This window comes from Astatotilapia calliptera, chromosome 14 (genome assembly GCF_964374335.1).
Source record: "Astatotilapia calliptera chromosome 14, fAstCal68.1, whole genome shotgun sequence".
NCBI classification, from domain to species: domain Eukaryota; kingdom Metazoa; phylum Chordata; class Actinopteri; order Cichliformes; family Cichlidae; genus Astatotilapia; species Astatotilapia calliptera.
In genome coordinates, this window is record NC_137435.1 from 22265767 (window position 1) to 22290795 (window position 25029).

Consider the following 25029-nt stretch of genomic DNA (forward strand, 5'->3'; position numbering starts at 1 on the left):
GTGGTTTTGAAAGCTAATTCCAACTCTTCTTCAAAACTGGATAATACTTATTTGTAAACTATGGTCACATTTGGAGTCTACTTTAAATAGCAGAGTTACTTTGCGGTTGAAGAGTTGCTACTACATCCAATTGTAATGCTGGAGTCAGCTGTTCAGTTTTCACTAATATAGATGCAGCTAGAATTAACATGCAAGCTACAGTAGCTAGCAGCAGCATCAGCCCGTCTTCACTCAATAACAGAGCAGTTTAAAAAAATCAACATAGTAACAACCAAACACCACACGCGAGCCTTCAAAATAATAGTCCAGAAACGAATTTCTGAAAGTTGCTTCATCCATTTTTCATACATATGATGGGCAAACAGTTTAATGTTTACTGTTGCCTTAAATGTCTGTCACGGTTCTGGGTCAGTATTTTGAGTTCTGATGTTTTGGTTATTTTTGAATGATTGTTGTGTTTTTTGGGTGCTATGATTATTATTACTATTACTGTTGGGATTCCATGTTTCTGTTTATTTGTGTTTCAGGATTTGTGTCTCATGTTTAGCATTGAGTTCCATGTGTTATATTCTGTCTGTCTCTCAGTGTAGTCTTGTATATTGTATTGTATATTGTAGGTGTTATCTGCATGTTTGTCATTCATTTTGTACAAATTATTAAAAGTTTTCAGGATAAGATTCATCTTTTTTTGGTGATCTCCTGACTTTTCGAGATGAGATGATGAGATAGCCTTTATTAGTGTGAATGCTTGAAAAGCATTCACAGTATTGTTGTTGTAATCTTTATTATTATATTTTATTAGTGTGAATGCTTGAAAAGCATTCACAGTATTGTTCTTCTAATCTTTATTGTGTGGATGCTTTAAGCATCCACACTATTGAGTTCCTGTTTCTCTTTATTGTGTGGATGCTTTAAGCATCCACACTATTGAGTTCCTGTTTCTCTTTATTCTTTATTGTGTGGATGCTTTAAGCATCCACACTATTGAGTTCCTGTTTCTCTTTATTGTGTGGATGCTTTAAGCATCCACACTATTGTTTTCCTGTTTCTCTTTATTCTTTATTATTATTCCGGGTGTTTCCGTACACTTTTCGCCGTTAAACTACTTCCACAATTTTCAGCCGATTTTCACCGTTCAAATTTTAAACTATTCAGCTATTTTTGCTAATTCCTGCTATGATTTTTGCTATTTTTAACTATTATACTTTTTAAAATATTCCACTTTTTTCCTTTAATTTGTCCCATTGAAATGAATGGGAAACTTCAGCAATTCTGCTAAAATTTGCTTGTTTTTGAAACTTAACTACTTCCTCATATTTTCACCTAGAACAACCATTCAAACTTTAAAATGTTCACAAATTATTGGGCTATTCAGGTATGATTCAGCTTTTTCAAATCTTTTACTGTTTTACTTTTATGCCTCTTAAAGTTTTGAGTTGCAAAATTGTGATTTTTCACAAAATACATGTGTTGTTATGGTTGCTATGCTCTTGGCTTCCAGTGTGCCACTGAAGGTTTTGCAATTTTCACTTCATGTCCGAACAACTTCCTGCTACTTGCTCAATTTTCACTCAACTTCCACAAATTATACATCAAAACGTAGGTATTTTTGCTGGCTTTCAGAAAATGTCACCATCATTGTTGTGGGATTTATAGAATTTTTGCAAATCTCCTCAGACTAACACAAGGTCAGAAAACTCTCCATATAAAGTGAATGGAGAGTTTGTTCAAAATCACCGCTGGATTTCTGTAATGAGAGGCATATTCGAATCGTCATATCTCCTTAACGAAGCAAAGTTAAGACATGAGGCTTGTCCCCGAATATCTTCAGACACCCCTGACGCTCACAATTCAAGAATTTCTTTCTCACCTATTACCGTTCTGAAATGAGTTGGACTTGTTTGAGGGTAGGAAATTCGTCCTTCGCTCAGATTTCTTCAGATTTCAAACTGTGGAAATGAACCACTTTTTTCTCTCGTCATAACTTTTTGTTGGATTTCCACAGAGACCTGAAAATTTCCATGATTGTTCACCAAAGCCTGCTGTCTCTTACGGTGAAAGAATGATATCGATACTCCAAATAGATTTCAAGTCACAAAGCGTTGTTTGAGGGCAAGTCAAGGCAGTTTTTGCTTCGCTCTACTCAGTTATGGTGCATTACAAGTCAAATATCTTTAATAATTCATATTTTAATGATAAATTGTAAACACTGGAAGATTCCCCCATCTCTTCTGAACAAAACGGTGTAAGAATGACCGCTCTAGCCCCTACGGTTTGGAAATTATGGTCATTTGTTTGAGGGGAGTCGTCACTATGAGAAATAGACTGCAATAATCCTGTGCCTCTCTGTGCTGTGTGTGTAAAAAGAGGCACATGTTTTGGCGGGAAAAAGTACACAGGCTCTCTGATTGGTGGATTCAAATTCAGCAGCTCCCAGGCTGACCTAGAAACTTACTTCTCTCTCCCTGTGCATTTTTTTGCTGATTTTTTCATTTAACAAGTATATTTGAGGGACCCTCAGCATGTTCAGCATTTTTTCAGCTGTCCATTTTGCTTTTCCAATTTTTCTGTTTAACTTATTACTATTGTGCTAAATAATACTATTTCTGCTATTTTATAAGATTTGTGCCTAATATAGAATTTCTGCTAAATTACAATATTTCTGCTTTTTATACTATTTGTGCTAAAACATAGTATTTCTACTAAATGTAGTATTTATGCTTAATCATACTATTTCTGCTTTTTATGGGATTTGTGCCTAATATAGTATTTCTGCTTTTTATAGGATTTTTGCTCAAACATAGTATTTCTACTAAATGTAGTGTTTATGCTTAATCATCCTATTTCTGCTTTTTATAGGATTTGTGCTTAATATAGTATTTCTGCTAAATTATAGTATTTCTGCTTTTTATAGTATTTGTGCTAAAACATAGTATTTCTACTAAATGTAGTATTTATGCTTAATCATAGTATTTCTATATATTTCTGCCAGGTCCCCAGGCAGCCAATCCTCTGTGAGGACTGAGAAATTCAAATTTTCAAATCAGGGCCTGCACGGCTTCCCAGCCAATCATATATGTGTCCTGAGGCATTCAAATTTGCATATTGGGGCCTTCATGGCTTCTAAGCCAGCCAATCATATCTGAGGGCTGAGGAATTCAAATCCACAAATCAGGGCCTGCACGGCTTCCCAGCCAGCCAATCATATATGTGGTCTCAGGCATTCATATTTGCATATTGGGGAATTCGTGGCTTCTAAGTCAACAAGTCATCCATGTCATATATCTCTAAAAATTCACATTTTAATGATAAATTGTTAACACTGGAAGATTCCCCCATCTCTTCTGAACAAAACAGTGTAAGAATGACCGCTCTAGCCCCTACGGTTAGGAAATTATGGTCATTTGTTTGAGGGGAGTCCTCACTATGAGAAATAGGCTGCAATAATCCTGTGCCTCTCTGTGCTGCTGCGTGTGTAAAAAGATGCACCTGTTTTGGCGGGAAAACGTAAACAGCCACTCTGATTGGTGGATTTAAATTCGGCAGCTCTCTCCCTCTGTGTGTGTGTGTGTGTGTGTGTGTGTGTGTGTGTGTGTGTGTGTGTGTGTGTGTTTAGTGGGAGAGAGAGGACCCTGCCCTTATTTGGCAGCATGTCATTGTAGGATTTAAATTGAATATAGTTAGACTGGTTGACTGGATTAGAGCCTGTGTTTGTGTGTCCCTCTGTGCATTTGTGTTTCAATATGCCTCCATATTTGTAATTTTGTAAGTTATTACTATTCTGCTAAATCATAGTATTTCTGGTACTTTTTGGTACTTGTGCTAAATACAGTATTTCTGCTAAATCATACTATTTCTGCTTTTCATAAGATTTGTGCCTAATATAGTATTTCTGCTAAATTATAGTATTTATTATTTTTATAGGATTTGTGCCAAACATAGTATTTCTGCTAAATTATAGTATTTCTGCTTTTTATACTATTTGTGCCTAATATAGTATTTCTGCTTTTTATAGGATTTGTGCCTAATATAGTATTTCTGCTTTTTATAGGATTTGTACCTAATATAGTATTTCTGCTTTTTATAGGATTTGTGCTTAATATAGTATTTCTGCTAAATTATAGTATTTCTGCTTTTTATAGTATTTGTGCTAAAACATAGTATTTCTACTAAATGTAGTATTTATGCTTAATCATAGTATTTCTATATATTTTTGCCAGGTCCCCAGGCAGCCAATCCTCTGTGAGGACTGAGAAATTCAAATTTTCAAATCAGGGCCTGCACGGCTTCCCAGCCAATCATATATGTGTCCTGAGGCATTCAAATTTGCATATTGGGGCCTTCATGGCTTCTAAGCCAGCCAATCATATCTGAGGGCTGAGGAATTCAAATCCACAAATCAGGGCCTGCACAGCTTCCCAGCCAGCCAATCATGTATGTGGGCTCCAGGTATTCAAATTTGCATATTGGGGAATTCGTGGCTTCTAAGTCAACAAGTCATCCGTGTCATATATCTCTAAAAATTCATATTTTATTGATAAATTGTCGACACTTGAAGATTCCCCCATCTCTTCTGAACAAAACGGTGTAAGAATGACCGTTCTAGCTCCCACGGTTAGGAAATTATGGTCATTTGTTTGAGGTGAGTCGTCATTATGAGAAATAGACTGCAATGATCCTGTGTCTCTCTGTGCTGCGTGTGTAAAAAGGATGCACCTGTTTTGGAGGGAAAGAGTGCACAGGCTCTCTGATTGGTGGATTCAAATTCAGCAGCTCCCAGGCTGACCTAGAAACTCACTTCTCTCTCCCTGTGTGTGTGTGTGTGTGTGTGTGTGTGTGTGTGTGTGTGTGTGTGTGTGTGTGTGTGTGTGTGTGTGTGACAGAGAGAGAAAGGCTTTTAATGGGATGATCTCATTCTAAGATTCAAATTCAATATATTTAGACTGGTTGACTGAATTGGATCTTGTGTGTGTGTCTCTCTGTGCATGTGTGTTTTCTTATGTGTACATATTTGTGATTGTGTGGCTGTTATAGATTTTTTTGCTGATTTTTTTCATTTAACAAGTATAGTTGAGGGACCTTCAGCATGTTCATCATTTTTTCAGCTGTCCATTTTGCTTTTCCAATTTTTCTGTTTAAGTTATTACTATTGTGCTAAATCATACTATTTCTGCTATTTTATAAGATTTGTGCCAAATACAGTATTTCTGCCAAATATAGTATTTCTGATTAATTATAGTTTTTTTCTACCAAATCATAGTACAGTATTTCTGCTTTTTATAGGATTTGTGCTAAAATATAGTATTTCTACTAAATGTAGTATTTATGCTTAATCAAACTATTTTTGCTTTTTATAGGATTTTTGCATTATATAGTATTTCTGCTTTTTATAGGATTTGTGCTTAATATAGTATTTCTGCTAAATTATAGTATTTCTGCTTTTTATAGTATTTGTGCTAAAACATAGTATTTCTACTAAATGTAGTATTTATGCTTAATTATAGTATTTCTATATACTTCTGCCAGGTCCCCAGGCAGCCAATCCTCTGTGAGGACTTAGACATTCAAATTTTCAAATCAGGGTCTGCACGGTTTCCTAGCCAATCATAAATGTGTCCTGAGGCATTCAAATTTGCATATTGGGGCCTTCATGGCTTCTAAGCCAGCCAATCATATCTGAGGGCTGAGGAATTCAAATCCACAAATCAGGGCCTGCACAGCTTCCCAGCCAGCCAATCATATATGTGGCCTCAGGCATTCAAATTTGCATATTGGGGGAATTCGTGGCTTCTAAGTCAACAAGTCATCCATGTCATATATCTCTAAAATTTCACATTTTAATGATAAATTGTTAACACTGGAAGATTCCCCCATCTCTTCTGAACAAAACGGTGTAAGAATGACCGCTCTAGCCCCTACGGTTTGGAAATTATGGTCATTTGTTTGAGGGGAGTCCTCACTATGAGAAATAGGCTGCAATAATCCTGTGCCTCTCTGTGCTGCGTGTGTAAAAAGATGTATATATATGTGTGTGTATATATATATATATATATATATATATATATATATGTATATATGTGTATGTATATATGTGTATATATGTGTATGTATATATATATATATATATATATATATATATATATATATATATATATATATATATATATATATATATATATATTAGGGCTGAACGATATATCGCATTTGCGATAATATCGCGACATGATCAAGTGCAATTTTCTAACCGCAGAGGCTGCGATTATACTCTGGACATGTCCAAATTCATGGGCTGCATCCTCCTGAGGCCGCATTTGTAGACCGATTACGTTACAGCGACGCGCCGAAGGTTGTCCAAATTACTACCATATCCCAGAATTCATAGCGCGGCCCAGCCAAACTCCAGTTTCCAGCAATGGCGGCCGCTACTAAGTTTTAAAATTACTCATACTAATCTTTCTGGGTCACAAAATAAACTTTTAACATATTTTCAGGCGAGAAAGTAGTTGTGTAAACATCAAATATCTGCTCGGTTTATCAAGATATCCCATATGTGCAAAAGTGCTTGGACGTTTTCAGAGGCGTCTGCTACCCACCAGCTCAACAGCTAGCCGAGAGCTCGAGGGTTACTGATGCGGCCGAGAACGGCACAACTCCCGGCACATCATTTTCAGATCACCGCGGAGTTTCGCTGCTCGGGTTAAACGTAATATATAAGTCACTTAGACAACCTAAAAATGTTATTGTTGGGCTTTTTTCAGTGTTTTGTTTGTTCGTGAGTAAATCGGTTTGGCTGAGATTAAAGTTATTAGATTAGATAAAATAAAACTTTATTAATCCCCCGGGTGGGTTCCTCCTTGGTTTTCACACAGCTGACTAAACGTCAAACAGAAAACTGATTAAACAGAAGTATGAGACAGTCGAGAATTTACACCAGTGTCTGGTTATATTTTAGATAGCAAGAAGCAGACGGCCGAGTTTATTAAACTCCACCGAGACAGCGGTGACGCTAATCAGAACTAGACCGTCCAATTTCACGCCTTTAAACTTTAAAGGCGTGTTTGTGTGTGTGTTTATACAATTGCTATTATGTTTGCACTTTATGTGTAATGTTACTGACTGCAGAGATCAGTAAGATGTGTGTATTTTTTATTTATTAGTTTTATTTATTTAATATTATTTTTTAATTGAATGACTGTCTAGTAGTTCACAGATGTCGAAAAACTGAGTGTGGTAAAGCCACTGATTTTTTTTTATGTATATTTCTGCAATCTGCACATTGTACTGACTTTCATTTTAATGTTTACACCAGGGTTCCTTGTCAGCACTTTATGCTCAGATGTTTGTAAGCTAAAAATAAACTATTGTGTATGTTCAAATATACTGTTGTGATTGAAGAAGTTAAATAAAAATGTCAGTCATCAATTCATGCATCACCTCATGTCATCATAACAGAGGTCTGTCTTCCAGGAAAGAACAGTTTAAAATTAATGTAATATAGTATTGGCCATACTATATGATGTATTGCTTGTCTTTGTTTAATAATACAGAAGACAAAGACCTTAAAAAATAATCGCATATCGCATCGCAATCGCAATATTGGGGCAAAAAATCGCAATTAGATTATTTTCCATAATCGTTCAGCCCTAATATATATATATATATATATATATATATATATATATATTTTTTTTTTTTTTTTTTTTTGTCTTTAAAACATCTTTGCAGACTGACTGTCCTGGACTGGTTGGGTTTTTTTTTCAGGTCTGGTGAACTCAGCTCTTTGGTGTTGGTATTCAGGAGTAGAGCCTTCTAATAATATTTATTCAACTTATAGAATTAAAGTTCTGCGAGTATTTTCTTTAGCAAATAAATATTGTATAGAATATTTAAAATCACCTACATTTTTGATGTTTACAATGCCCATTGTGTGTAATACTGGAATTTCCTACTACTGTGAACGCCTCATCTTTTACCTGACTGCCGGACATCCGCTTTTCCGCACACTTCGTTGAGTCCGCTCTGGGTGAGTGCCGCTGCTCTGCTTCTCCTCTTCTCTCCTAAGTTCTTTTAGTGATTTATAAAGCCAACCGAGGTATAACTCATATTAGAGTAACACAGTGGTTGCTTTTTCCTAGTGAAACTTTGTCATTTTTGTATGTAAAAGGAGTGTTTGATGAGCTAACAACCCGATGCTAATGCCTAGCGCTCCTTTGAGCCCAGTGTGAAATGAAAATTTGACTGTGAACCACGGTTATCGTATTGTTTTATTAATTACATTTGGTGTGTTTGTCAGTCTGTTACATAAGGTGCAGTTAGTTCTCTTCACAAATCAGTTGGTTAAAACAGCCTCATTCTTTATGCTGTAAAGTTTTTAACGAACCGCCATCTTAGATTCAGTGTCAGCTGTCGGCAAGATCAAAGGAGCCATTTTACCGCCTCTGACCGAACACGGGAGAAAAAGAGTCGTGTGTGTGCAGGTCTTGTGGGTTAATTAAGACAAAGGGGGGGGGGGGGGGGGGGAAACTGAGGATTAATCATAGGCTATGTCCCCACATACACGGGTATTTTTGAAAACGGAGATTTTCCGTTTCCGTTTTAAAAAACGATCCCGTCCACACATAAATGCAGAAATGAAGGAGAACACTGCTAGGAACATGCCAAAGCAGCAGGTGGCGCTATATTCTTAACCGTGTAGAAATGTTGGCCAATCAGAAGTCTAGAAACCTCGGTGGGAAATGGCAAACAAAGATGGGGCATAGAAGCAGAACCGAGTCATATCTGTGGGGGGACAGTAACTGTGTGCGCATATGTAAGCATTTAAACACTGCAGAGAGAACAATTAACAGTAACAGTATTGTAGAAATGCATTTCACCGAAACAATAACGTGGCGCACAGTGTGACGTCAAAAAAGGCGCTGCGTTTTCTCCGTTTCCATGTCCACACATAAATGCAAAAATGGAGTTTTCAAAAGATATCCTGGCAAGCGTTTTTAGAAATCTCCGTTTTCAGTGACCGCAAACGCATAGAAAAATCTCCATTTTCAAAAGTACCTGTGTACGTGTGGACATAGCCCAAGAATAATAAGAACTCCTAAACAGAAGACTTTAATTTTTAAGAACTGTTTAACAAAGGCTTGTTTGTGCCAACCTAAATCTGCTGCACAGTTTAAATTCTCACTTTGTGGAAAGTTAATGAAACAAACAACAGCCCACCTTCACATAAATAAAATATGGCAGTATATTATTATTAGTATGGTACATAGATATTTATTTTAAAAATACAGTATATTTACTATGATACTATGTGCAGTTAATAATATTTTAGGAAGTAGAATTTGAATGCAGACCACCTCAAATATTAAAGCCTTAAAAATATATCGTGCAGTTTTTCATGTATGAGTGTTTTGCAATCTTAACTGAGAGGTAGACCAAAGAAAACAGAGGAGAGTTGTTGTTTGTATTCCAGCTGTAGTAAACAAAGAAGTTTAGTGAATCTTTTTGACAACAGAGAGTGATGCAGTATTGATGCTAATTTGAGTTTTCTGATCCTGTATTTTTGCTCTTTGTCTTTTGTTACACAGAGTGAAATAGAAGCTTGGTTTTGCCTTTGCTGGTAAGTAAACAGTGATTGTAACTGAAGCAATATGAAACTGGGATTGTGTAACATGTTTAGCAATTTACATACAATAGTTTGGCTTTTTGTGATACCTTGCCATTTGCTCATGGGCAAAAACACATTTAGGTTTTATAAGCAGTAAGCCTCCCCACTAGACCTGTGAGTGTCCCTAAAAATGTCCCTGAAGTTTAATAGGCCATTTATGTCTAATTTTAATTTTAAAGGCTTATCAAAGCGTTTCTGTAGTAATTATTGTTTTTATTACACATGTTAAGGCCATTTGAGACTCTGCAATTAAATTTTGCCCTCTTTAGACTAAAGTGAGTTCATTTTGTCTGAGGTACAGTGCTGGGAAAAGTCTTTCTTCCTTGCAGATTTATTTTGTTCATGCTTTTTTGTCACATGTTTCAAATCATCTAACAGGGATGATATGAATAAATACAAAAAAGCATTTAAACATTTAAGCAATAATAAAAGACTAAGAGAACCAGAGTTGTGAGTAGGCAATGTTGTGTATGTTAAAGCCTGTGTGTAATTTATGTACACTAAGTTTAAATTAGTTTCTTAATAATTTGCTCGATACAATGTGTTTGAAAATTTTATACAAAAGGGAAATATTGCAAAATACAAAAAGATTCCTGCCAACAGGTACAATGGAAGGACTCTTTATTATAATTTTTGTAATTGCAAAAATGGTGTGCCACTGTTGTTACTATGACATGTCAAAATTTACATGTATTTTAGGATTTACATATTCAGATCAGAACTAAAACCTGATGAGGTTTTCCGTTGATTCTAACAGTTGTGGTTTTTCCACACTTTATTAAGCACTGACTTGTGATAGAAAATGATGGAGCTAAAAAGCCATAATCTGTACCAACAAATATTGGTGCCTCTTCTTTTCACTTCTGTAGTATGCATGCCTTTATTACACATGTTATCGCCATGTCAGACTCTGTAACTGAAGTTTGTCCTCTTCAGACTACAGTGAGTTCATAAAGGCTTGAAGAAATTGAGGATTTTACTAGTTATTTCATGTCACAGTAAATTGGATTGTGTGTGAAGAGGTTTAACAGTCTAAGTCATTAAACAGTGATCTGATGTGTTGTTTCCTTTCTCTAGGAGACTGATCTAACTGTCGCAAGTCTGGTAAGTAAAGGTTTTGTCTGCGGTACAGTGCTGAGAAAGGTCTTTCTTCTTTGCAGATTTATTTTGTTTATGCTTTTTTCACGTTTCAAATCATCTAACAAGGATGACCTGGATAAATACAAAAAGCAGTTTTAAAGTGATGATTTCATTTTTGAACCAGAACAACCTGGTCTAATGTAAAAACATGTTGGTCTCTAATACCCAGCTGTGGATGCCCTGATAGCAACAATTACCATCAAGCATTTACAGTAACTGGTAATGACTGGTTTACATCACTGGTTGATTTTGGTCCACTACAATTTCAGAATTGTCTTAATTAGATCCAAACAGGGCAGGCAAGAAAAGAAAAAAGTCGTAATTAAGGCCCAATATAGGGTTTTCAAGTCATACCACGTATCTTAATTTCATTAAAGTCCAGACTGATTAGTTTATACCAAGTGTTTTGTTTCATTCATTCAATTGGACTTGCTTGTGTGCTTCAGATCCTAAGTATGATTAAACTTAAGCCCAGGACCTGATGAGTTGATGGTCCTGAAGTAGTAAAGGAACTCTGGGACATCACAGTAACAGCACCATGTTTGACTTTAATGCTGGTGTTTTTCTCTCACTATAGATGATTCAGTTTAGTGCAGTTCGTCAGCACAGCTGTTGGTTATCATCGAGATATTATTAGGCAACTTGTTTTTGCCTGTTCAGCTACAATATCTGGGAGGGTTTTTGTTTTCTGGGGTCTCCAAATCCTTAGAAATCTATTTGTAAACTTTTACAGAACTATATGTGTTTGTTTCACATTAGAGCAGCTCACGACTGGCAGTTTAGGGACGATTAAATATTCACATAGGGCAGGGGTCTCAAACTTCACTCTTCAAGGGCCGGTGTCCTGAAGCTTTTCCACGTGTCCCTGTTACAAAACACCTGAATAACATTTGTAGGTCATTAGTGAGAGTATAGAATTTGACTGTGTGCTGAAGTGGCATCCCCTAAGACTACTCAAATTTAAGTAATTAAGTGTTTGGAAAAATGTACTTCTAAAAGTACTTTCATTGCATCATGTTCATTCACTCATGAGCTGCTATAACATGAATCAAATGGCTGAATTACCACCTCAGCATGCAGTCAGGTTCTGTAGAGTTTTGCTAATGACCTACTAATGTTATTCAGGTGTGTTGCAACAGGGACACATAGAAAAGTTTCTGGACACCAGGCCTTAAGGACCAGAGTTTGAGACCACTGGTGGTAGGGCATTGTGGATTTCAAAAGCTTCTTCCCTTAAATCACTGCCTAGAAACTGCTTTTTGTAATTTGTCATAATGACTTGCAAAATATAGGTGGGATGAAAACATAAACATAAGACATTTTATAGTGGCCTGATATTTTTATCAAGGCTGTTTTTTTGAAAATAATCCTGGCTTAATTTACAAAAGATGAACTGTCTGAAAGTCATGTTTGTTTGTTTAAGAAATGTGGGAATGTCCAGCAAAGATCTTACATGCAACAGCTCAGATACAGCACTCACTTCTGTTCTTTTTATCATGAAATGATCTACAAAGAAATTACCATCATACTAAATTTTGCTAATTAGGCCTTAATATCAGCTATGATAAGTTTATCATAGATTTAGTGTAGTGCTTATTGCTGTGTATCAAACATGCCCCAAATGTGACTGAAATATGTAGAAACTGCTGTGTAGAAACTAGCTGTCTCCAAATTTCTCATTTTGCCAAAATACATACAGAGTGGCTTGAAACTGTCTGCTCTAACCTCAGTGTGTTGGTTTTGTTGGACCATATAATATTTACAGTAAGTTACTGTAGCAGCACGTCTTGGTGTAAGTTTATAGAGTGTTTTTTTTTTTATTGTGTTAATAGAATTTGAATGCAGGCCACCTCAAATGTCAAAGCCTACAAACATTCCATACAAGCTATCATTTGTGATTGTTGCCTACTTTTAAATTGTGACATCACCATTTGATAAAGTGTGTAGTAGTAGGTGAAGCAAATCATTGGTTACGATCTCTACTCTCTTATGTAACTGAACCTAAATTTTGGAGCATTACATGACTCAGAAACTTGTGTGGCTTATTGCAAATGGATAAAACTACATATTACCTTTTATGAAGATGATCATCTTTATTAGGGTGCGGAAAAAGAAAACAGAGGAGAGTTGTTGCTGTCTAATGCTGATTGGAGTTGTCTGAGCCTGTATTTTTGTTCTTTGTCTTTTGTTACACAGAGTGAACAGCTCTTTGGCTTTGCCTTTGCTGGTAAGTAGACAGTAATGGTAATGTTTAGTAATTTACTTACAGTAGTTTGGCTATTTGTGTTATCTTGCCATTCACTCATGGGCAAAGACAAATAGTCAGGATTTAGAATCTGTAGCAGCAAAGCCCCCACACAGGACCACTGACTGCCCCAGAAAATGTCAATGAAGTTTAATAGCCCATTAATGTCTGATTTTAATTTTTGATGGCTTATCAAGTCCAAACATAGTTAAATGTCAGAGACATCTTTATGCAGTTGTTTGATTTCTCCTTATGTTTGTGGATTGAAGTGTGAGTATAGGTGGTACCTTAAACACTTAAGAGCACCACAGCTATCGATTTTTATTGTCTCTCTCATTCCACTTATGAATTAGCATGAAGTCAAAACGCTAGAAGTATTTTTCCTGAGTGACTGGCCTGAGTGCAGTTCACACTGCAGGCGAAAGCGCATCAAATCTGATTTTTTTGTCATGTTGGTATCAGTGATGGTATCATGGTATGACAGTGTGAACGGCACAAATCCGATATTTTAGAAAGCGACTGCTGTTTGAATTTCAATTGTCTTAATTAAGGTCCAAAATAGTGTTTTGAAATCATTTCACAGCTCTTGCTGATCATCAAGATGTTTTTAGGCAAATGTGAGAAGGTTTGTGTTCTTTTTGGCCAGTCAATAAATAATTTTGAGTTTAATGGATATAAAGTATTTAAAGCAGGAGGCCTGAAACTCTGCTGTAACCTCAGTGTGCGGGTTTATTTGGACCATATAATATTTACAGTAAGTTACTGTAGCAGCACGTCTTGGTTTGAGTTTATAGACTTAGTTTATTGTTTTAATAGAACGTAAAAATGTCCTTATAACAGTTCCACCATCATTTGTTAAACATTGTCATTCTGTTCACTCCAATAATTTACTGTAGAAGTCTTTAGTATTTAAAGCCCTACATGTACTGTATTTTTGAAATTATAAGGCATAACGTCAATAAACAATTCTGTTTTTAAGGCAGATTAAGCCAAACAAACAGTCAGATAAGTCAAACTTTATTCAAGTCATTCACAACAACTCTCAACACTGTTCAGTTGTAACACATAAAATACAGACCAATACACTCACTTTTTCAGTTCATTCCTCATCTACAAATCCATCAAACTCTTCATGGGTTGATCAGGTTGAAATCTGCTTCATAAGCATGTCTCTTAGCACGTGCCAGGTCCTTGTACACACACCATAATGTTATGTTGAAGCACCGTACAAATTACTCTACGAGGGTCCTGACTATGGTAGCCATAATGCTCTGACAATACATCAAGCAGCGCAGCTTTGTAGCTTACCAAAGTATTACTAAAATATTTGACAGAATTTTGAGCGCTGTGTACCACAGAAATCCCGTTCTAGGTCAGTAAGCATAACCAGAATCGATACACTAGGCACATTGTATGTTTTTGAGAAAATGACAGGGTTTTAGGTGTGCCATATAGTCTGAAGAATATGGTAAATCCAAGCATATTGGAAATACGACTAATTCCAGGCCTTTTGTGTCTTACAGGTGACCTGCTGCAGAAGATCCTCTCTCTCTATCATTATAAGCAATTCTGTCTATCCTATCACTCTCCCAACTCTATCTAATTTGAAAGCCATTCTATCTTGTATCCCTCTATCTCTACTGCTCTATCTAATTTGAAAGCCATTCTATCTTGTATCCCTCTATCTCTACCGCTCTATCTAATTTGAAAGCCATTCCATCTTGTATCCCTCTATCTCTACTGCTCTATCTAATTTGAGAATCCAAGTTTTGAGAATCCTTTCAGAATCCAATTTTCAGAAATCCAAGTTACCAGAACTTGATCTATCTGTTACAGAATTCTGAGAGATCTCTGCTCTCACTGCTCTTTCTTTCCTGTCATTAAGCTCTCTCACATTCAGTCATTTTGCTGGAAATTACAAGTTGAATATACAGTAGTAGAATTACAGTACAGTGGAACTTATAGTAGAAACTACTTACACAGCCCTACATTTGTCATTTTAATTTTGCATTACACTTTGGAATTAACACTTCTAGTTTGGCTTACTTTGATCAATTGTATAAAATATCACCTCTTTATAAGTTTACTTGTAATAAGATAATCTGGTTATTTTGTAATACATACATTCAGATAAATAATAAATTAGATCCAGTCTGTTAGTCTGTTTCATTGGCTATAACATTTGACTGCAAGTTTATAGTACTATTATTTAAGGACAAACCCATTTTGTCACTCAGTGTAAGTATTCAGTTAGTATTGTCATCGAGAAGTGCCTGTGGACCCAGACTTCCTGTTTCCTGACTGCTGCAGAAAATCCAGCTGAAGAATCCTCATCACCTGTCATCTTATCACCACACCACCACAGCTCCATATATTTGATTTCAATTTTAGATATCTGAAAGATTTACATAAACTCCCCTAAGAGCTAAGACTTTTATTATAGCCTGTTGATTGTTGAGATTTATTCTGCATATCATTTTATAGAAGTTGTAATTATTTACCAGTCTGGTTAAAAAAAATATAAGTAAAATTATACAGTTTCTAAGAGCTACAATAAAACGGACCAAATTGTTTCCAGAGAACTTTGAATTTCCTTTATTTTGAATTTGGAGTACAAATCAGCTTTTTAACATCTATTCATATATTCATAAAAACATTTTATAGTATAATAGTACATTTCTCAGATTTAACAGTAACTTGAGGAGTTGTACGTTTTTCTGTGTTTCAAGGTTCAGTTTTGTTTATATTTGTGTATAACCACATATAAGCTCCAGATTGTACTTCAGCAAAATGCCAAGAAAAGGTCAAAGGTCGCAGTCCCAGAAGCTTAGATGGCAAAAGCAGAAAGAACAGGTGAATGTTTCTCAGAGCAGTGAGCAGGTAAAGGTGTGTGTTTCAGCTTTTCCCAGCACAGAAGTGCAGAGCAGTGTTCAGACAGCCACAGTGTCTTATGCAGATGTGGTAAAGAAAGGTGTTCCCTCAGTGTCTGTCCCAGAGTCTGAAGTTATGCAGGTAATCCAGACTAAACCCCAGCTAACTGTACAAACACAGCATGATGGAGAGACAGCCAAAGTATCTTATGCAGATGTGGTAAAGAGAAGTGTTCCCTCAGTGTCTGTCCCAGAGCCTGAAGTTATGCAGGTAATCCAGACTGAACCCCAGCTAACTGTACACAAACAGCATGATGGACACGCTCCAGTACAGTCTCATGTACAGGTTACAAACAGTGAAAGTCCACGAGTGAGTAGCGTCTGTGCTTCCCGAAGCCAGGCCGCTCCTAGGTATGGAAAGTACCGGAATCAGCAATGCATGGCTAACAGCTTGGTTTTCCTGTCATTCTTACATGAGGATGAATTTATTACCAGAGCAGATCTAAACCGTGTGTTGGACAAAGGCCATGCTGTCTATTCAGATGCCAGAAAGAGGTTTGTGAACAGTGTGTTTCTAGCCTGCGATGAACTTCCCTCAGTGGTCATCAGCCGCAGACACGAGTATCAAGTCGACATGTCTCAGTTTGCTCATTACGGCACATTTGATGGTACAGATCACTTTCCGAGCCTTGAACAGGGATTACAGTGTTTGGCTTCAGACGTTCGCTATGCTTTGCTAGTCATGGGAGGAACAGTCATCGCTGTTAGCAGGCTGAATTCAGGTGAATATGCATATTTTGACCCTCACCCACGTAAGTCTACTGGTATGCCATTGTCGCTAAGTGTAAGTGGTGGAACTGCAGTTATGTTGAAATTCACACGTCTTAATGACATGATTGACAGGATCAAACGTTTGTACAGAATGTTCAGCATCGCACCAAGCTGTACTTATGAGCTACAGCCCATCGAGTTTCACAGTGAAAACGCTGCTGACCAAAGAGATGCTAATCAAACCACCGAATACAGACAAACAGCTACAAGTGCACCAGCACCAGCTTTAAATGAACGTGTTCATGAATTAAACTCTGAAATATACACTGAGCAGACACGGAAACCTGTGACCAAAGATTTAACCAGTGAAGTAATGTCATCCAGAGTTGATTCTTCAAATGAGACCGCTGCTCCCAGAAAAAAACATCATCCTTCTGATTATTTTGAAAAGGAAACCTCTGCATCCTCTGTGAGAGAAACTCAGGTAACACCAGATTCTATTCCTCAGAATGATTCAAACAGTGCCTCCAGTTCAACTAAGATAACAGAGGAACTCTCAGATAAACTGCTGAAATATAGTAAACATGAAAGGCAAAAAATGAGGAGAAGATTATTGACCCAACAAAAGCTACCACAGAGAAAGGAAAATCAGAAGACGAAAGAAAGGCAGATGTACAGGTTTGATGAAAGCTTCAAGGCAAAGAAAAAAAACTCAGCTCGGAAGTCTGATGATCCTGATCACAGACAGAAAAGGATTCTGTACAGAAATGAACTGTATAAATTAAATGCTACCTATAACGAGAAAAAGAAAGAACATTTGAGAAAGATGTATAGAGAAAGTGCTGAAATTAGAGATAGAAAAAGAGAACGTGTCATAAGGACATATAAAGACAATCCCCTATTCAGAGATAAGCAGAAGGAACGTATAACAAGAAAATATAGAGAGTCTTCCATATTCAGAGATAAGCAGAAGGAGCGTATAAGAAGAATTTACAGAACTTGTGCTGGATTCAGAGAAAAACATAAAGCTTACATGAGGTCATATGTATATAACCTATATAAAGAAAGCGAAGAATTTAAAAAGAAAAAACGATTTTACATGACTAAGCGGTATGGAGAAGAGAAACAATTTCAGCAACAACACAAGGACAATATGAGAGAACGAATGAGAGTAAAATATTGGAACGGTTTTTCTTTCAGACAGATGCATAATATCAGATGTGCAATGAATATAAAACGGAAATATCGCCAGATGCATCGACCAGCTGAGAGTTTACAGTGTCATCCAGAGAACACTTTAATGAATGAGGCCATATCTCGTTTCAGATCAAACATTAAGTCAGCACCATCTTATGTTTGTACTGTTTGTCTAAAAGCTTCTTTTCCTAATCAGGTGAAAATCTGCAAAAGACAAAATTACTCAAAACACCAGACTGTAGCTCATCAGTGTCTAACTGGTAAATTTGTTCATGTGTGTGATGAAGCATGTCATGATCACTGCAGCTTTCCTGTTGAGAGAAAAAAAGAGTATATCTGTCACACGTGTCACAGTTCCCTCAAAAGTGGATGCATGCCCAGGCTTGCTGCTGTTAATGGTTTAGAACTGCAGGATATTCCAGCTGAACTTTGTGATCTCAACATTCTGGAGAGACATCTGATTGCCAAATGCATACCATTTGCTAAGATTATTCCTCTTCCAAAGGGGAGACAGAGACTCATACGTGGTAATGTGGTGTGTGTACCATCTGAAGTCCAACAAACAGTTGACTCTTTACCGAGGATCAGAAGCCAATCACAGATCATGAGGGTGAAATTGAAAAGACGACTGTGCTACAAAGGCCATCAGCTGTTCCAGACTGTCACCTGGTCTAAACTCATTCAAGCTCTGCGTAAACTGAAACAAATTCATCCACAGTACACAGATATTGTTATCAGAGATGATGCATTGCTTTGTGATCCAACGTTACCTGATGATGACAGCAGTGATGAAGCCAGCATGGCAAGTGATGATTATAATGAAGCAGATTTAATGGAAATTGACAACTATGAAAAAGATGCCCTTTTGTGTGAAAGTGAGTCTCAAAGTGACCAAGATATTAATATGCAATCCTGTGATGAACAACCAGAGGAACAAAATCCAGATGAACCAGAAAGTGATTTGAACAATGGAGGTTTTGCTCTAGAAAGTTGTCTGCAGCCTGTTGACATTTCAGAAGAGATTCTCTGTTTCACTGATAACACATATTGTGTGGCTCCTGCAGAAAGAAACAATCCTGTTAGCTTCTTCAGAACTCCTCATTTGGAAGCCATGGCATTTCCTGTGCAGTTTCCTACTGGTCAGAATACACTGGATGAAATGAGACGTCTCAAGCTCACACCGAGTGCATACTTCAAGTCAAGGCTTTTCAACATTGATGCAAGATTTGCTAAAGACACAAATTACCTGTTTTTCTCACAGTTTGTCACTGAAATACACTTGGCTAATTCCAGCATGACAATACAGCTAAGGAAAGGTAAAACTATGACGAAAGATGGACGCAAAATCACATCAGGAATGTTACAAAGTAAGACAGAAGTAGAGAAGCTGGTAAGAAATAAAGATGCAATCAGATTTATGCAGCCACTCAGAGGAACTCCAGCTTACTGGCAGAAAACTACCAGAGATCTATTCAGCATGGTTCGCCAAATAGGAACACCTCAGTTCTTTGTCACTTTCTCTGCTGCTGAGATGAGATGGCCTGAAGTGATTCAAGCAATAAAGAGACAGCAAGGTGAAGAGGTTGATTTTGAAGCCCTGGACTGGTCAGAAAAGTGTGAAATTCTAAGATCAAATCCAGTAACCACCATGCGAATGTTTGATAAACGTGTTGAGGCTTTGTTCAGAGATTTGCTTTTTTCTCCTGCACAGCCCCTTGGTGAGATCATTGATTACTTTTACAGAGTTGAGTTCCAGCACAGAGGTAGTCCACATATACACATGTTGCTGTGGATTCGAGAAAAGGTAGAAGCAGATGTGGATGATGACCAAACTGTCTGTGACTTTGTGGACAGATACATCTCAGCTCAACTCCCTGATCCAGAAAAACAACCTGAACTGCACAAAAAAGTCACTGAGCTACAAAAGCACAGCAAAAACCACACAAAGACATGCTTTAAGAGTGTGAACTCTGGTTGTAGATTTGGGTTTCCCAAACCACCAGCCACAAGAACAATGATTGTGAGACAGGATGAGGATTCAGACACTGAAGCTGCAAAAGCCAAACTCAGACCTTTGTTGAACCTGCTGAAGGAACCTGAAGCTGCTTCCCTCACCATAGAGCAGATTCTGTCACGATGCAACTTGACAATGGATGAGTATGAACAATGCCTCCAAGACATAAACAAGAAAACAGCTCTGATTCTGAAACGTGACCCAAATGAGTGTTGGATCAACAATTACAACCCAGACCTGCTTGAAGCCTGGAACTCTAATTTAGATGTCTCATTCATTTTGAATGCCTATTCATGTATAGAATACCTCTGTAAATATATAACAAAGAAAGAATCTGGCCTCTCTGAATACCTGAAGACAGTTATTGACAACTCTGATAAGAACACCGTCAATGAATGTGATGAAATGAGAGCTGTGATGCAGGCTTACTCAAAAAAGAGAGAAATCAGCGCACAGGAGTGTGTGACTCGAGTCTGTGGCCTAAAAATGAAAAAATGTTCCCGCAGTGTTGTATTTGTACCAACAGATGATAACCCAGTAAAAATGAGTCGGCCCATGAGCTTCCTGGAAAGCACAACACATGACAGTTGTAATATTTGGATGACAAGTTTGAGTGATAAATACAAATGCAGACCTGAGACCCCAGAATATGAGGAAATGTCACTGGCTGATTTTGCTGCCTTGTGCAGGTTGGTGAGTGGTCCAAATGAAGGAAAAGATGTGCTTCCTCTTCTAAACCAGCTTGGATTTGTACAAAGGCGAAAGAATGATAAACCAGCTATAATCAGATATTACCACTGTTCACAGGAAAAAGATCCTGAGCAATATTATGGTCGACTGTTGAGACTTTACCTTCCACACAGATCAGAGCAGGAACTGAAACCACAATGTTTCCAAACCTATCAGTCCTTCTACAACTCGGGTTTTGTGCGACTTCCATGTTCAGACCACAGTGAGTCTGTGAAAAGGGTTGTGAAAAGAAATAAAGACAAGTATGAGAAGAACTCTGAGGATATTGAGAGTGCACTGGAAGAGTTTGAACAAAATAGGGATGTTGTGATTGATGAATGGTGTAATCTTGCTCCTGAATCTGAAGTTGTGAGGCTGCAATGTGATGAGAATCTTCCTGAGAGACATTCTGATGATGAGAACGAACAGGAGAATGTTCCCGACTACAGTCGTCAGTCTGATGCTGTAACAAAGATCAGAGCCGTCAGAGAACAACCTGCAGTAGATCCAGCCGTGGTACGTGTAATGTATCAGAATCTGAACCAGAAGCAGGCCTGCGTGTTCTATGCCATAAGAGACTGGTGTATTCAGCGAGTTTGTGGTTTGAACCCAGATCCATTTTTCTTCTATATCAACGGTGGTGCAGGAACTGGAAAGTCACATCTGATTAAGTGTATTCATTCTGAAGCATCAAAGATCCTGAGCAGACTGCCTGCTAATGCAGAAGAAGCTGACATATCAAATCCAACTGTTTTACTGACTTCATTTACCGGTACAGCAGCTTTTTCTATCAGTGGCTCTACGTTACATTCTCTACTGAAACTACCCAGGAGTCTGAAACCACCCATTCAAGGACTTGGTAACCAACTGGATGAAGTCAGATCTGAGCTGATGAATGCTGAAATTATTGTTATTGATGAGATTTCAATGGTTTCAAAACCCCTTTTTGCCTATGTGGATGCAAGACTGAAACAAATCAAAGGCACTCAGAGACCTTTTGGTGGAATGTCAGTTTTAGCTGTTGGAGATTTTTACCAGCTGCCACCAGTGCGACAGTCTAAACCTCTCTGTGTTTACGATCCAGAACAGATTGACCTATGGCAGGAGCATTTTCAGATGATCACTCTAACCGAGATCATGCGTCAGAAAGATGATGTGGCCTTTGCAGAGATGCTGAACAGGATTAGAGTCAAAGAAAAGACAGATGAGCTTTCTCAGTGTGACAGAGATTTGCTGTCACAGGCTGTGACTGCACCAGAAGAATGTCCAACTGAGGTCTTACACATTTATGCCACCAACAAGAATGTGGAATCCCACAACACAGATACCCTGAAGAAGCTTCATTCAAACATCATAATCATCAATGCAGACGATTTCCAGAAGGATAAATGTACAGGCAGAATGGAACGAAGAGACAAACCATTTACAGGTGGGAGAAATGATTTACCTGACACTCTGAATGTTGCTGAAGGAGCTCGAGTTATGCTGACCAGAAACTTGGACACACTAAACGGTTTAGTCAACGGTGCTTTTGGTATACTGGTAAAGGTGGTGAGATCTGAAAATGATGGACACATAATTAAACTGGGGCTCAGGATGGACAACCGGCAGCCTATGAGACACAACCGCAGTGCTAATGCAGCATCTGATGATCTTGTTTACATTGAGAGAGCAGAGGAGAGTCTGAAGTTTAAAGGAGCGGTACGCAGACAGTTTCCTGTAAAGCTAGCATTCGCTTGCACAATTCACAAAACTCAGGGTCTTACAACACAGACAGCTGTAGTTTCAATGAAGAACATTTTTGAACCAGGTATGGCTTACGTTGCTCTCAGCAGGGTGACGTCTCTCAGTGGACTCTATTTACAGGACTTGGATGAGAAAAAGATTTACGCCAATCCCGAGGTAACTGCAGCGCTCCAAACCATGAGACAAGCCAGTGTTGAGGAAATGATGCCTCTTCTTCAGGTCAGAGAAACAGCCAGCAGACTTGACACTCTTACACTGATCCATCACAATACGGAGGGTTTGCCATCTCACATCAGTGACATCAAGAGTCATCATGAAATGTGTTTAGCAGATGTTTTGTGTCTCACTGAGTCTCACCTTCAAGGCTCCTTTGTTGCAGACAGTCTTCATTTGGACGGCTACACCATGTTTAAACGCAACAGACATGTGTCCTACACAAACTTTCCTCACATGGCCAGCAGAAGTGGTGGGGGAGTTGTTGTGTATTTGAGGAATCATTTTCAGGTTCAGGTAAAACAGTATCTGCATAATGTCACTGATCTTGAGTTTTTAGTGTTGAAGGTTCAGGCTCCATTCCCTGCGCTCATTGCTGTTGTGTACAGACCCCCTGACTACAGTTTGACACCATTCATGCAAAACCTGGTAAGTCTTTTAGATTCACTTGAAATCATGGACTGTCACCCAATCATTGTGTGTGGAGATTTTAATGAAAACCAGTTGCAGAGTGGAAGAAAACAGATTCTGGAGCAGTTTCAGTCGAGAGGGTATTCACAGCTGATCACTTCTGCCACTACAGACAAGAACACCCTGCTTGACCTCATTTTTATTTCTCAGCCACAGAAATGTCTGTATTCAGGTGTTCTGAGATCATATTACAGTTACCACAACCCTGTCTTTTGTGTCCTGTCCTCGAGCCAATCATGAAGTCGTCTGGTGAGTTTTGAAACAATTACAGATCATGTTTGTTACAGAGTTTACTGATTGTAGAGCATGAAAAAGATTTTTCATTGAAAAAAGGGTCTTCCCTACTCTGTCTGTCAGAAGACCCTTTCTTATTGCAATGTTATTAATCATTTCACCAAATCATTGCTGAACTTCATGAAGAGCAGAGAACATCTGCTATCATGCACCTCTGATCTGAAATGTGCTGCAACATTTGATAAACCAACATCATGTTTTAAATGACTAAATCTTTTTACTATGACGTATGTAGCTCAACAAACGAGATCTTCCCCTCCAAGGGCTTTAAAATATGAAATAGTAAATAAATAAATCCCAGATAAATGCAGGTATTTATTATGGGTCACATGAATAAATACAGACAATTATATTTTCTTGATTATAGTAGATTTTGTAGAATCAAAAGTTTTTGTGATGAATGAGTTTTTGCTTATCATGTTTTACAGGTAAAAAATGTCAAAAGTTTTAAACTATCTTTAGGCTACCAGAGATGTCTATAATGATACATTATGTAGAGAAAAACATTAGTACAGCTTACAGAATGTGTATAAAAACTGATGTAGAAGTAAATGGATAGTTTTCTGAAAGTTCCCGACTACAGTTTAACACCACCCACCCAGCTCAGCCCCCAAGTGTCTATGTAATGCTGGTATGGTGTGTGAGTTTGACTTGGCCTTTATCCGGGTGGGTTTGGGTTTGGGTGGATAAAGGCCAAGTCAGAATTCTCTGAGCAGCTGGAAAAAGCTGCAAATAAACAAAGATATCAGAAAGTGTGGGCTTTAGGTGTAGCCCCCGCTTTCTGATGCACTAATTAAACTTAGTAACTGACACCCCATACCAGCATTACATAGACACTTGGGGGCTGAGCTGGGTGGGTGGTGTTATAAGCACGTGTTTTGTTAGATATATTTTTTCAGATAGGGCACAGTCTCCTTTGTGGCAAAACCTTCAAACTTCACCATCCTCAGCTGAAACAACAACATCTTAACACCATCTTCATGAACTGCTGAGCCAAACCTGATCCATCAGTGCTGGACTACACAGATAACTACATGCCACAAGGAGACTGCTGTGTTATGAACTGCCATACCAGTGTGTCTTCAATGGAGAAGATGACACACCCATCACCTGACCTCCTGCCTGATCTGGAGACCATCATCATGCTGCCACACTACAACCTCTGAGACCATCAATGATGACTCATACTGAGGAAACTGTATTTCCTGTCAGAGATGCTCAGTGATCCTCAGAGCAGAGAGAGGTATGATTCTTTATCTTTGATAAAAAATGTCAGTGTTTTTAATTCAATTAATTAATTAAAATCTTGTTTATTGCATAAATAATTCCACACTCAAATGATTATACTTGTTGACACTTTTTGAGTTTTAATTGACATTATGGATTACAAATCTATGCTTTTTCTACTCTGTCTCTCTGTGCAGGTATTGCTGTCTTCTGAGTTCTTCAGTGTCCCAACTGAGACATTCAAACCTCATTGCAGAGCTCATGTCTTTCCTCACCATCATGCGAGTGTGAGATTGCTCTGGATTCTGGTTATGTGGCCCACAGCACCTATAAGGTATTTCAATATTGTTCATTGTATAACTTATTTGTAGTTTTTAGGGTTTGTACAGACAAATAAAATGTTCCTTTTTCTGTATTTTTTAGAACAAGCTCGTCCAGTGTGCCTGCATTC

The 25029-nt window shown here is 37.8% G+C and overlaps 1 long non-coding RNA gene across 1 annotated transcript; it reads left to right on the forward strand.

Moving 5' to 3' along the window:
* Positions 1–9519: 9519 nt before the first annotated feature.
* On the forward strand, positions 9520–15619 carry LOC145420202 (uncharacterized). Its single transcript, XR_013901502.1, has 4 exons — positions 9520–9613; positions 10739–10765; positions 12998–13028; positions 14570–15619. It is a non-coding gene; the product is annotated as an uncharacterized LOC145420202 (long non-coding RNA).
* The last annotated feature ends 9410 nt before the right edge of the window (positions 15620–25029 follow it).